This window comes from Mus caroli, unplaced genomic scaffold, assembly GCF_978045245.1.
Source record: "Mus caroli unplaced genomic scaffold, Mus_caroli_1 scaffold_8, whole genome shotgun sequence".
Classification (NCBI taxonomy): Eukaryota; Metazoa; Chordata; class Mammalia; order Rodentia; family Muridae; genus Mus; species Mus caroli.
Genome location: NW_028227263.1, coordinates 40,465,257 through 40,476,457, shown reverse-complemented (window position 1 = coordinate 40,476,457; position 11,201 = coordinate 40,465,257). Strand labels below are relative to the sequence as shown.

Genomic DNA, 11,201 nt, shown 5'->3' with positions numbered 1-11,201 from the left:
GCAGGGTGCAGACAAGCAACAATCCTGCCCCTCAAGTATGAGAAATGAAGGGTATCATCAGCTCTTGCTGATCTCGAACTCAATTATGTGGACCGGGCTGGACCTAGATTCAGAGATCTGACTGCTTCTGCCTCCAGGGTGATAGGATAAAAGGCATGTACTCTCTATCATGTCTGGAATTTTTGAGAGAGTTTCACTTAGCCCTGGCTGACCTTGAACTCCCAGTACTAGAACTTGAGGCATGCACAGTATTCCTGGGTTATACTGTGCTGAGGATGATAAGCAAGCACTCTGCCAACTAACTAAGCCAAATCCTGTCCTCCAGAATTCATGCTTTAAAGAATTCAGTGGTCCAGTTGGGTGGGGGGCATTTAGATAAGTGATGATAATATTGAGACTGTAACTTAATGGGAACATTTGGTTATTCCTGGTATCTTTCAAAGGAGAAAGTTACATATTATTCTTGATACTAATTCCTAGTCTTGGCTAAATGCAAAATAGAGGGAAAATGTATGTCAATACATTTACATAGTTTCTTTCTTTTTTAAAATTTTTAATATTTTTTATTGCATATTTTCCTCAATTACATTTCCAATGCTATCCCAAAAGTCCCCCATACCGCCCCCCACTTCCCTACCCACCCATTCCCATTCTTTTGGCCCTGGCATTCCCCGATATTGGGGCATATAAAGTTTGCAAGTCCAATGGGCCTCTCTTTCCAGTGATGGCCGACTAGGCCATCTTTCGATACATATGCAGCTAGAGACAAGAGCTCCAGGGTACTGGTTAGTTCATCATGTTGTTCCAACTATAGGGTTGCAGATCTCTTTAGCTCCTTAGGTACTTTCTCTAGCTTCTCCATTGGGAGCCCTGTGATACATCCAATAGCTGACTGTGAGCATCCACTCCTGTGTTTGCTAGGCCCCGGCATAGTCTCACAAGAGACAGCTATATTTGGGTCCTTTCAGCAAAATCTTGCTAGTGTATGCAATGGTGTCAGCGTTTGGAAGCTGATTATGGGATGGATCCCTGGATATGGCAGTCTCTAGATGGTCCATCCTTTCATCACAGCTCGAAACTTTGTCTCTGTAACTCCTTCCATCGGTGTTTTGTTCCCAATTCTAAGAAGGGGCATATTGTCCACACTTTGGTCTTCATTCTTCTTGAGTTTCATGCGTTTAGCAAATTGTATCTTATATCTTGGGTATCCTAAGTTTTGGGCTAATATCCACTTATCAGTGAATACATATTGTGTGAGTTCCTTTGTGATTGTGTTACCTCACTCAAGATGATGCCCTCCAGGTCCATCCATTTGGCTAGGAATTTCATAAATTCATTCTTTTTAATAGCTGAGTAGTACTCCATTGTGTAAATGTACCATAATTTCTGTATCCATTCCTCTGTTGAGGGGCATCTGGGTTCTTTCCAGCTTCTGGCTATTATAAATAGGGCTGCTATGAACATAGTGGAGCATGTGTCCTTCTTACTGGTTGGGACATCTTCTGGATATATGCCCAGGAGAGGTATTGCTGGATCCTCCGGTAGTACTATGTCCAGTTTTCTGAGGAACCGCCAGACTGATTTCCAGAGTGGTTGTAGAAGCTTGCAATCCCACCAGCAATGGAGGAGTGTTCCTCTTTCTCCACATCCTCACCAGCATCTGCTGTCACCTGAATTTTTGATCTTAGCCATTCTGACTGGTGTGAGGTGGAATCTCAGGGTTGTTTTGATTTGCATTTCCCTGATGATTAAGGATGTTGAACATTTTTTCAGGTGCTTCTCTGCCATTCGGTATTCCTCAGGTGAGAATTCTTTGTTCAGTTCTGAGCCCCATTTTTTAATGGGTTTATTTGACTTTCTGGAGTCCACCTTCTTGAGTTCTTTATATATATTGGATATTAGTCCCTATCTGATTTAGGATAGGTAAAGATCCTTTCCCAATCTGTTGGTGGTTTTTTTGTCTTATTGATGGTGTCTTTAGCCTTGCAGAAGCTTTGCAGTTTCATGAGGTCCCACTTGTCAATTCTCGATCTTACAGCACAAGCCATTGCTGTTCTATTCAAGAATTTTTCCCCTGTGCCCATATCTTCAAGGCTCTTCCCCACTTTCTCCTCTATAAGTTTCAGTGTCTCTGATTTTATGTGAAGCTCCTTGATCCACTTAGACTTGACCTTAGTACAAGGAGATAGGAATGGATCGATTCACATTCTTCTACATGTTAACAACCAGTTGTGCCAGCACCATTTGTTGAAAATGCTGTCTTTCTTCCACTGGATGTTTTTAGCTCCCTTGTCGAAGATCAAGTGACCGTAGGTGTGTGGGTTCATTTCTGGGTCTTCAATTCTATTCCATTGGTCTATTTGTCTGTCACTATACCAGTACCACGCAGTTTTTTATCACAATTGCTCTGTAGTAAAGCTTTAGGTCTGGCATGGTGATTCCACCAGAGGTTCTTTTATCCTTGAGAAGAGTTTTTGCTAGTTTCTTTTAGTTTGAATTGTGTGTGTGTATTACAGTTTTTAGTTGGGATACCAAATAATGGTTATTATGACATTCTCATACATATACCCAGTTATACTTTGTTTAAATATATTTTCCCAGTACTTTTTCCCTTCTGCTTTTCTGTCTCGGGACAAGGACTAGCTCATGAATTGGATGGTAATTCATTTTTGTTATGTAATGTTTTCTCGTCAATACAGAAAATGTACATCTAAATACTAACTTTTGCCTTGTAGAGGTGCTTCCAAATAAAAGTGTGTTTGGACTCCGAAAAAAAAAAAAAAAAAGAAATGTGAAGGTATGGTATATATATTATTAAATAAATAAGCAAAGATTTTTAGTATTTAAAAGTAACATGCTAATTTGAAATTATAGTAGCTTAACATGACTATAAGGCTAGGAGGTGTTACTGTGTGTATCTATGTGTAAGAGAGAGAGAGGAGAGAGAGAGAGAGGAGAGAGAGAGAGGAGAGGAGAGAAGAGAGAGAGAGAGAGAGAGAGAGAGAGAGAGAGAGAGAGAGAGAGAGAGAGAGATGGGAGATGCTACACTTGCATCCTATTTCTCCTCATATTCTGAAAATTTGAGCAGTGGCTCAAATACAGGGATCTGTGCATGCTACCCAAGTAGTTTTTCAGAAAGCCACAAGCCCAGTCACCTTTTGAATATTTGTTGCCCCAAGTTATATCCCTTTATTTTATACATCCCTATTAGGAATGTTAGGCTTCTAAAACTTTCTCATACCATCTGAAATAATGACTTTTTCATTATATTATATTAAATACTTTTATATTATAAAAGTATATCAATGAGGTCTCTTCCTCTGACGATAAGGATGCTTTCTATGTTGCGGACCTCGGAGACGTTCTAAAGAAGCATCTGAGGTGGCTAAAAGCTCTTCCCCGTGTTACTCCCTTTTACACAGTCAAGTGTAACGATAGCAGAGCCATAGTGAGCACCCTACCTGCCACTGGGACAGGATTTGACTGTGCAAGCAAGACTGAAATACAGTTGGTACAGGGGCTTGGGGTGCCTCCAGAGAGGATTATCTATGTAAATCCTTGTAAACAAGTCTCTCAAATCAAGTATGCTGCCAGTAACTGAGTACAGATAATAACTTTTGACAGTGAAATTGAATTGATGAAAGTCGCCAGAGCACATCCAAAGGCAAAGTTAGTTCTACGGATTGCCACTGATGATTCCAAAACAGTTTGTCGCCTCAGTGTTAAGTTTGGTGCCACACTCAAAACTAGCAGGCTTCTCTTGGAACGATCAAAAGAGCTAAATAATGATGTCATTGGTGTCAGCTTCCATGTGGGCAATGGATGTACTGACCCATAGACCTTCGTGCAGGCAGAGTCGGATGCGGGCTGTGTGTTTGACATGGGAACAAAAGTTGGTTTCAGCATGTATCTGCTTGATATTGGTGGTGGCTTTTCTGGATCTGAAGATACAAAGCTTAAATTTGAAGAGATCACCAGTGTAATCAACTTAGCTCTGGACAAGTACTTCCCATCAGACTCTGGAGTGGGAATCATAGCTGAGCCAGGCAGATACTATGTCTTGTCAGCTTTCACGCTTGCAGTCAACATCATTGCCAAAAAACAAAACAAAACAAAACAAACAAACAAAAAATGTGTGGAAGGAGAAGCCTGGCCCTGACAATGAAGATGAGTCAAATGAGCACACCTTCATGTATTATGTGAATGATGGAGCATATGGACCATTTAACTGCATTCTTTATGATCATGCCCATGTGAAGGCCCTGCTGCAGAAGAGACCCAAGCCAGATGAGAAGTATTACTTATTCAGCATCTGGGGGCCAACATATGATGGCCTTGATCGGATCGTTGAGTGCTGTAACCTGCCTGAAATGCATGTGGGTGATTGGATGCTGTTTGAAAACATGGGTGCATACACCATTGCTGCTGCTTCTACTTTCAATGGGTTCCAGAGGCCAAACATCTACTATGTAATGTCACGGTCAATGTGGCAACTCATGAAGCAGATTCAGAGCCATGGCTTCCTGCCTGAGGTGGAGGAGAAGGATGATGGCACTCTGTCCATGTCTTGTGCCCAGGGGAGTGGGATGGACCTTCACGCTGCAGCCTGTGCTTCTGCTAGGATAACTGTGTAGATGCCATTCTTGTAGCTCTTACATGCAAGTTTAGCTTGAATTAAGGCATTTGGGGGGACCATTTAACTTACTGCTAGTTTGGGATGTCTTTGTAAGAGTAGGGTTGACACCAATACAGTATGGAAGGCTAGGAGATGGGGGTCACACTTTACTGTGTTCCTATGGAAACTTTGAGTATTTGTTTTATATGGATTTTTATTCACTTTTCAGACATGATACTAAAGAGTGCCCTCAGCTGCTGAGCAAGAGTTTGTAGTTTGTACATTGGCAGAATAGGCCAGAAGCTTATGTTGTGAACCATTGTGAAAATAAAGTATCTTCAAATAATTGGGCATCAGGGAATGTTTGCAAGTATCCCTTAAAGAAGGCACAAACATCTCCACAGGCTGCTGTATCCCAGCAGTGAGTCTAGCTCAGCACAGCACAGAGGAGAGGTAGATAGCACAAGGCTGTGCCCTCTCTGTACAGCATCAGTCTGCTTAGCCCATCCCAAGTGTGTGTAGTTGTCTGACAACTCTGGTGCCCAGAGTCTGTTGGTGAGGAATGTCATCTGCCTAGTGACCTGTTGGCATGGCGACTTCCTAGAGAGGTCATCTGAGGTTCTTTTAACCTTGCCTGCAGAAACCCTGACTGTTCCCTCAACCCTTGACTTCATCTGCATCACCACCTAGTAACAGTTGGGAGTATCATACAGCATTGGCAGTCAACTTCCTGTAATAAATTCAACAACAGCAAAAAAAATTAATTATTGTTAGGTGGCATACAACATAATTGGTTTCTTTATGGCATCTTTATTTCTGTATAGTATTACATTTGCCTGTTTTCATTCTGCGGTTTCCTCCTTTTCCCAAAATCTGTCTTCTCTTGTTGGTTTCTGCCCTCCATTTATAAACCAGCCCCTCTTTTCATGTATGTACACACAGATCCACTTGAGTGAAAACATATTTTTCTTTATGAATCCAATTTATTTCAATTAATATACTGCTACACAGTTACACGATTTCCTAAGAAATGATAAAATTTCATTCTTCTTTTTAAAATGATTTTTTATTATTTATTCTTATTTATGCTCGCGAGAGTGTCTATGTGCATGTAAACTGTTTGTTTTCAGGTGCTTATTGAGGCCAGGAGAGTGCATGGGTCCTATGCACAGGAGAGTGTGTAGGAGAGTATGAGTTATCTAGTGTGGGTATTGAAACTCAGGTCCTCTGGACAAGCAGTTAGTGCTCTTAACCATTGAGTTCTCTTCAGCCTTTACCCACTTGAACTTTAATTCAGACATGAAGAAAATAAAATTGAGGCTGGAGAAGTGTCTCAGTGGTTAAAAGCTCTTGCTGCTCTTCCAGAAGACCAGGTTCAATCCCAAACACCCATCTGGTGGCGTATAACTGTCGTAACTCCAGTTACAGAGTATCTGACATTCTCTGTTGGCCACTGTGGCCACCAGACATGCATATGATGCAATAATTTATGTAAGCCAATACTCATAAAAATCCCATTGAGTATACATGTCACATTATCTCTGTCTGTTCATCTATTGATGAGGATCTAGTTTGGTTTCATATCTTGGCTACTGTGAATTAAGTGCAGCAGGAAATATGGATGTGTATTTGTCTCTGTGGTGTCTTTAGAGTCCTTTGGATGTGTACTCAGAAGTGGTATAGCTGGATCCTTTCGAGGCTTTATTTATTTATTTATTTATTTATTTATTTATTACTTTTTTGATAAACCTCTATATCAACTTCCATAGTTGCTAATTGGTTTACATCCTATCAGAAGTGTAGAATGGTTTCTTTTCCCCACAACTTCACCAACATGTGTTATCATCCTTTATTTTAATTTTAAAAAATGATCCCCATTTTAAATGAGGTGAGATGAAATCCCCCTTACTTCAATTTTCATTTCCTGGATGGTTAAGGATTTTGAAGAGTTTTTCATATTTATTGGCCATTTGTATTTCTTTCTTTCTTTTTTTGCCTGTCTTAGATAGTGTTTTATTGTTGTAAAGAGGCGTCATAATTAGACAAATCATATAAAGGCAAACATTTTTTTTCAGACTATATTTTTGTTTCTTTTTGTTTTTTAAAAATTATATACTTTCTTTATTTACATCTCAAATGTTATCCTCTTTCCTAGTTTCCCCTCTGAAAATCCCCTATTCCCTCCCCCCAACCCACCCACTCCCATTTCCTGACCCTGGCATTCCCCTATCCTGGGTTATAGAACCTTCTCAGGACCAAGGGCCTCTCTTCCCACTGATGACCGACTAGGCCATCCTCTGCTACATATGCAGCTAAAGCCATGAACCCCACCATGTGTTTTCTTTGATTGGTGGTTTATTCCCAGAGAGCTCTGGGGGTACTGGTTGGTTCATGTTTTTGTTCCACCTATGTGGCTGCTTGTGTACTTTCACCTTCAGCTCCTTGGGTACTTTCTCTAGGTCCTCCACTGGGGATCCTGTGCTCAGTACAATGGATGGCTGTGAGCATCCACTTCTGTATTAGTCAGGCACTGGCAGAGACTCTCAGGAGACAGCTTTATCAGGCTCTTGTCAGCAAGCTCTTGTTGGCATCTGCAATAGTGTCTGGGTTTGGTGGTTGTTTATGGGCTGGATCCCCAGGTTTGGCAGTCTCTGGATGGTCATTCCTTCAGTCTCTGCTCCACACTTTGTTTCTGTAACTCCTTCCATGGGTATTTTGTTCCCCCTTCTAAGAAGGATTGAAGTATCCACACTTTGATCTTCCTTCTTCTTGAGTTTCTTCGAATTGTATCTTGGGTATTCAAAGTTTAAATGGTGTTGGTTCAACTTGCAGTTAGCTGGTAGAAGAATGTGAAACAATCCATTCTTATCTCCTTGTACAAAGCTCAAGTCCAAATGGATCAAGAACCTCCACATAAAACCAGAGACACTGAAACTTATAGAGGAAGAAGTGGGGAAGAGCTCAAAGATATGGACGCAGAGGAAAAATTCCTGAACAGAACACCAATGGCTTGTGCTGTAAGATCAAGAATTGACAAATGGACCTCAAAAATAGAAAAGCTTCTGTAAGGTAAAGAACACTGTCAATAAGACAAAAAGGCAACCTGCAGATTGGTACAAGATTTTTACGAATCCTAAATCTGATAGAGGGCTAATATCTAATATATACAAATAACTCAAGAAGTCAGACTCCACAGAACCAAATAGCCCTATGTAAAAAGTGGGTTACAGAGCTAAACAAAGAATTCTCAACTGGGGAATACCGAAAGGCTGAGAAGCACCTAAAAACATGTTCAACATCCATAGTCATTAGGGAAATGCAAATCAAAACAACCCTGAGATTTCACCTCACATCAGTCAGAATGGCGAAGATCAAAAACTCAGGTGACAGCAGATACTGGCAAGGATGTGGAGAAACAGGAACACTCCTCCATTTTTGCTTGGATTGCAAGCTAGTACAACCACTCTGGAAATCAGTTTGGTGGTTCCTCAAAAAATTGGACAAAGTACTACCTGAGGATCCAGTAATACCACTCCTGGGCATATACCCAGAAGATGCTCCAACTTGTAATAAGGACAAATGCTCCACTATGTGCAGAGAACTTTAAAGCAATTTCCCTTGTGAATATCGATACAAAAATACTCAATAAAATTCTCGAAAACCAAATCCAAGCACACATCAAAATGATCATAGAGACCTTGTGTGCTGAGTTGACGGACACCCCCAAGGTCCCTAGTGGACAGCTTCTGAGGCAGACCCTATTTCGGGCTCCAGACATCGGGGCACCTTCCCTGCCAGAGGAGAGGTGTCCATCTCGCCCGGGAGGGCTTTGCCGGAGCACCTGGGGGAGCCATTTTGGCTTCTGGATCCCTCTGAGACTAGTCTGCACAGGTGAGAGCATGGACTACAGAAGCTAACAGCTTCTGGAACAGGCCCTATTTCAGGCCTTCATCTTCTGCCAGAAGGCAGCTCCAAACGCCAGATACCTGTGCACCTCCTTGCAAGAGGAGAGCTTGCCTGCAGAGAGTGCTCTGACCACTGAAACTCAAGAGAGAGCTAGTCTCCCAGGTCTGCTGATAGAGGCTAACAGAATCACGAGAGGAACAAGCTCTAACCAGAGACAACTATAACAACTAATTCCAGAGATTACCAGATGGCTAAATGCAAATGTAAGAATCTTACTAACAGAAACCAAGACCACTCACCATCATCAGAATGCAGCACTCCCACCTCACCCAGTCCTGGGCACCCCAACACAGCTGAAAAGCTAGACCTGGATTTAAAAGCATATCTCATGATGATGGTAGAGGACATCAAGAAGGACTTTAATAACTCACTTAAAGAAATACAGGAGAACACTGCTAAAGAGTTACAAGTCCTTAAAGAAAAATAGGAAAACAGAACCAAACAGGTGGGAGTTCTTAAAGAAAAACAGGAAAACACATCCAAACAAGTGATGGACATGAACAAAACCATACTAGACCTAAAAAGGGAAGTAGACACAATAAAGAAAACCCAAAGTGAGGCAACACTGGAGATAGAAACCCTAGGAAAGAAATCTGGAACCATAGACGCGAGCATCAGCAACAGAATACAAGAGATGGAAGAGGGAATCTCAGGTGCAGAAGATTCCATAGAGAACATCGGCACAACAATCAAAGAAAATGCAAAATGCAAAAAGATCCTAAGTCAAAACATCCAGGAAATCCAGAGCACAATGAGAAGACCAAACCTACGGATAATAGGAGTAGATGAGAATGAAGATTTTCAACTTAAAGGGCCAGCAAATATCTTCAACAAAATTATAGAAGAAAACTTCCCAAACCTAAAGAAAGAGATGCCCAAGAACATACAAGAAGCCTACATAACTCCAAATAGACTGGACTAGAAAAGAAATTCCTCCCAACACATAATAATCAGAAGAACAAATGCACTAAATAAAGATAGAATATTAAAAGCAGTAAAGGAAAAAGGTCAAGTAACATATAAAGGCAGGCCTATCAAAATTACACAAGACTTTTCGCCAGAGACCATGGAAGCCAGAAGATCCTCGGCAGATGTTATACAGACACTAAGAACACAAATGCCAGCCCAGGCTACTATACCCAGCCAAACTTTCAATTACCATATATGGAGAAACCAAAGTATTCCAGGACAAAACCAAATTCACACAATATCTTTCCACGAATCCAGCCCTTCAAAGGAAAACAAAACAAAACAAAAAAAACAAAACAAACAAACAAACAAAAAAACCAAACAATACGAGGACAGAAACCATGCCCTAGAAAAAGCAAGAAAGTAATCCTTCAACAAACCTAAAAGAAGACAGCCTCAAGAACAGAATCCCAACTCTAACAACAAAAATAATAGGAAGCAACAATTACTTTTCCTTAATATCAGTGGACTCAATTCCCCAATAAAAAGCAATAGGCTAACAGACTGGCTACACAAACAGGATCCAACATTTTGCTGCTTAGAGGAAACCCATCTCAGGGAAAAAGACATTACTTCAGAATGAAAGGCTGGAAAACAATTTTCCAAGCAAATGGTCCAAAGAAACAAGCTGGAGTAGCCATTCTAATATTTAATAAAATCGACTTCCAACCCAAAGTTATCAAAAAAGACAAGGAGGGACACTTCATACTCACCAAAGGTAAAATCTTCCAAGAGGAAATCTCAATTCTGAATATCTATGCTTCAAATGCAAGGGCAGCCACATTCATTAAAGAAACTTTATTAAAGTTCAAAGCACACATTGCACCTCACATAATAATAGTGGGAGACTTCAACACACCACTTTCATCAATGGACAGATCGTGGAAACAGAAACTAAACATGGACACAGTGAAACTAACAGAAGTTATGAAACAATTGGATTTAACAGATGTCTACAGAACATTTTATCCTAAAACAAAAGGATATACCTTCTTCTCAGCACCTCATGGTATATTCTCCAAAATTGACCATATAACTGGTCACAAAAAAGGCCTCAACTGATACAAAAATATTGAAATTGTCCCATGCATCCTATCAGATCACCATGGACTAAGGCTGATCTTCAATAACAACATAAATAATGGAAAGCCAACATTCACGTGGAAACTGAACCACACTATTCTCAATGATACCTTGGTCAAGGAAGGAATAAAGAAAGAAATTAAAGACTTTTTAGAGTTTAATTTAAATGAAACCACAACATACCCAACCTTATGGGACACAATGAAAGCATTTCTAAGAGGAAAACTCATAGCTCTGAGTGTCTCCAAAAAGAAACTAGAGAGAGCACACAGTAGCAGCTTGACAACACACCTAAAAGCTCTAGAATAAAAGGAAGCAAATTCACCCAAGAGGAGTAGACGGCAGGAAATAATCAAACTCAGGGGCGAAATCAACCAAGTAGAAACAAGAACAACTATTCAAGGAATCAGTCAAATGAGGAGCTGGTTCTTTGAGAAAATCAACAAGATAGATAAACCCTTAGCCACACTCACTAGAGGGCACAAGGACAGCATCCTAATGAACAAAATCAGAAATGAAAAGGAGACATAACAACAGATCCTGATGAAATCCAAAACTCCATCAGATC

General features: G+C 40.6%; 1 pseudogene; it reads left to right on the top strand.

Annotated features, from left to right (window-relative positions):
- The first annotated feature begins 4,175 nt into the window (after positions 1–4,175).
- LOC110287616 (ornithine decarboxylase pseudogene) lies at positions 4,176–4,634 on the top strand (annotated as a pseudogene).
- Positions 4,635–11,201: the final 6,567 nt, after the last annotated feature.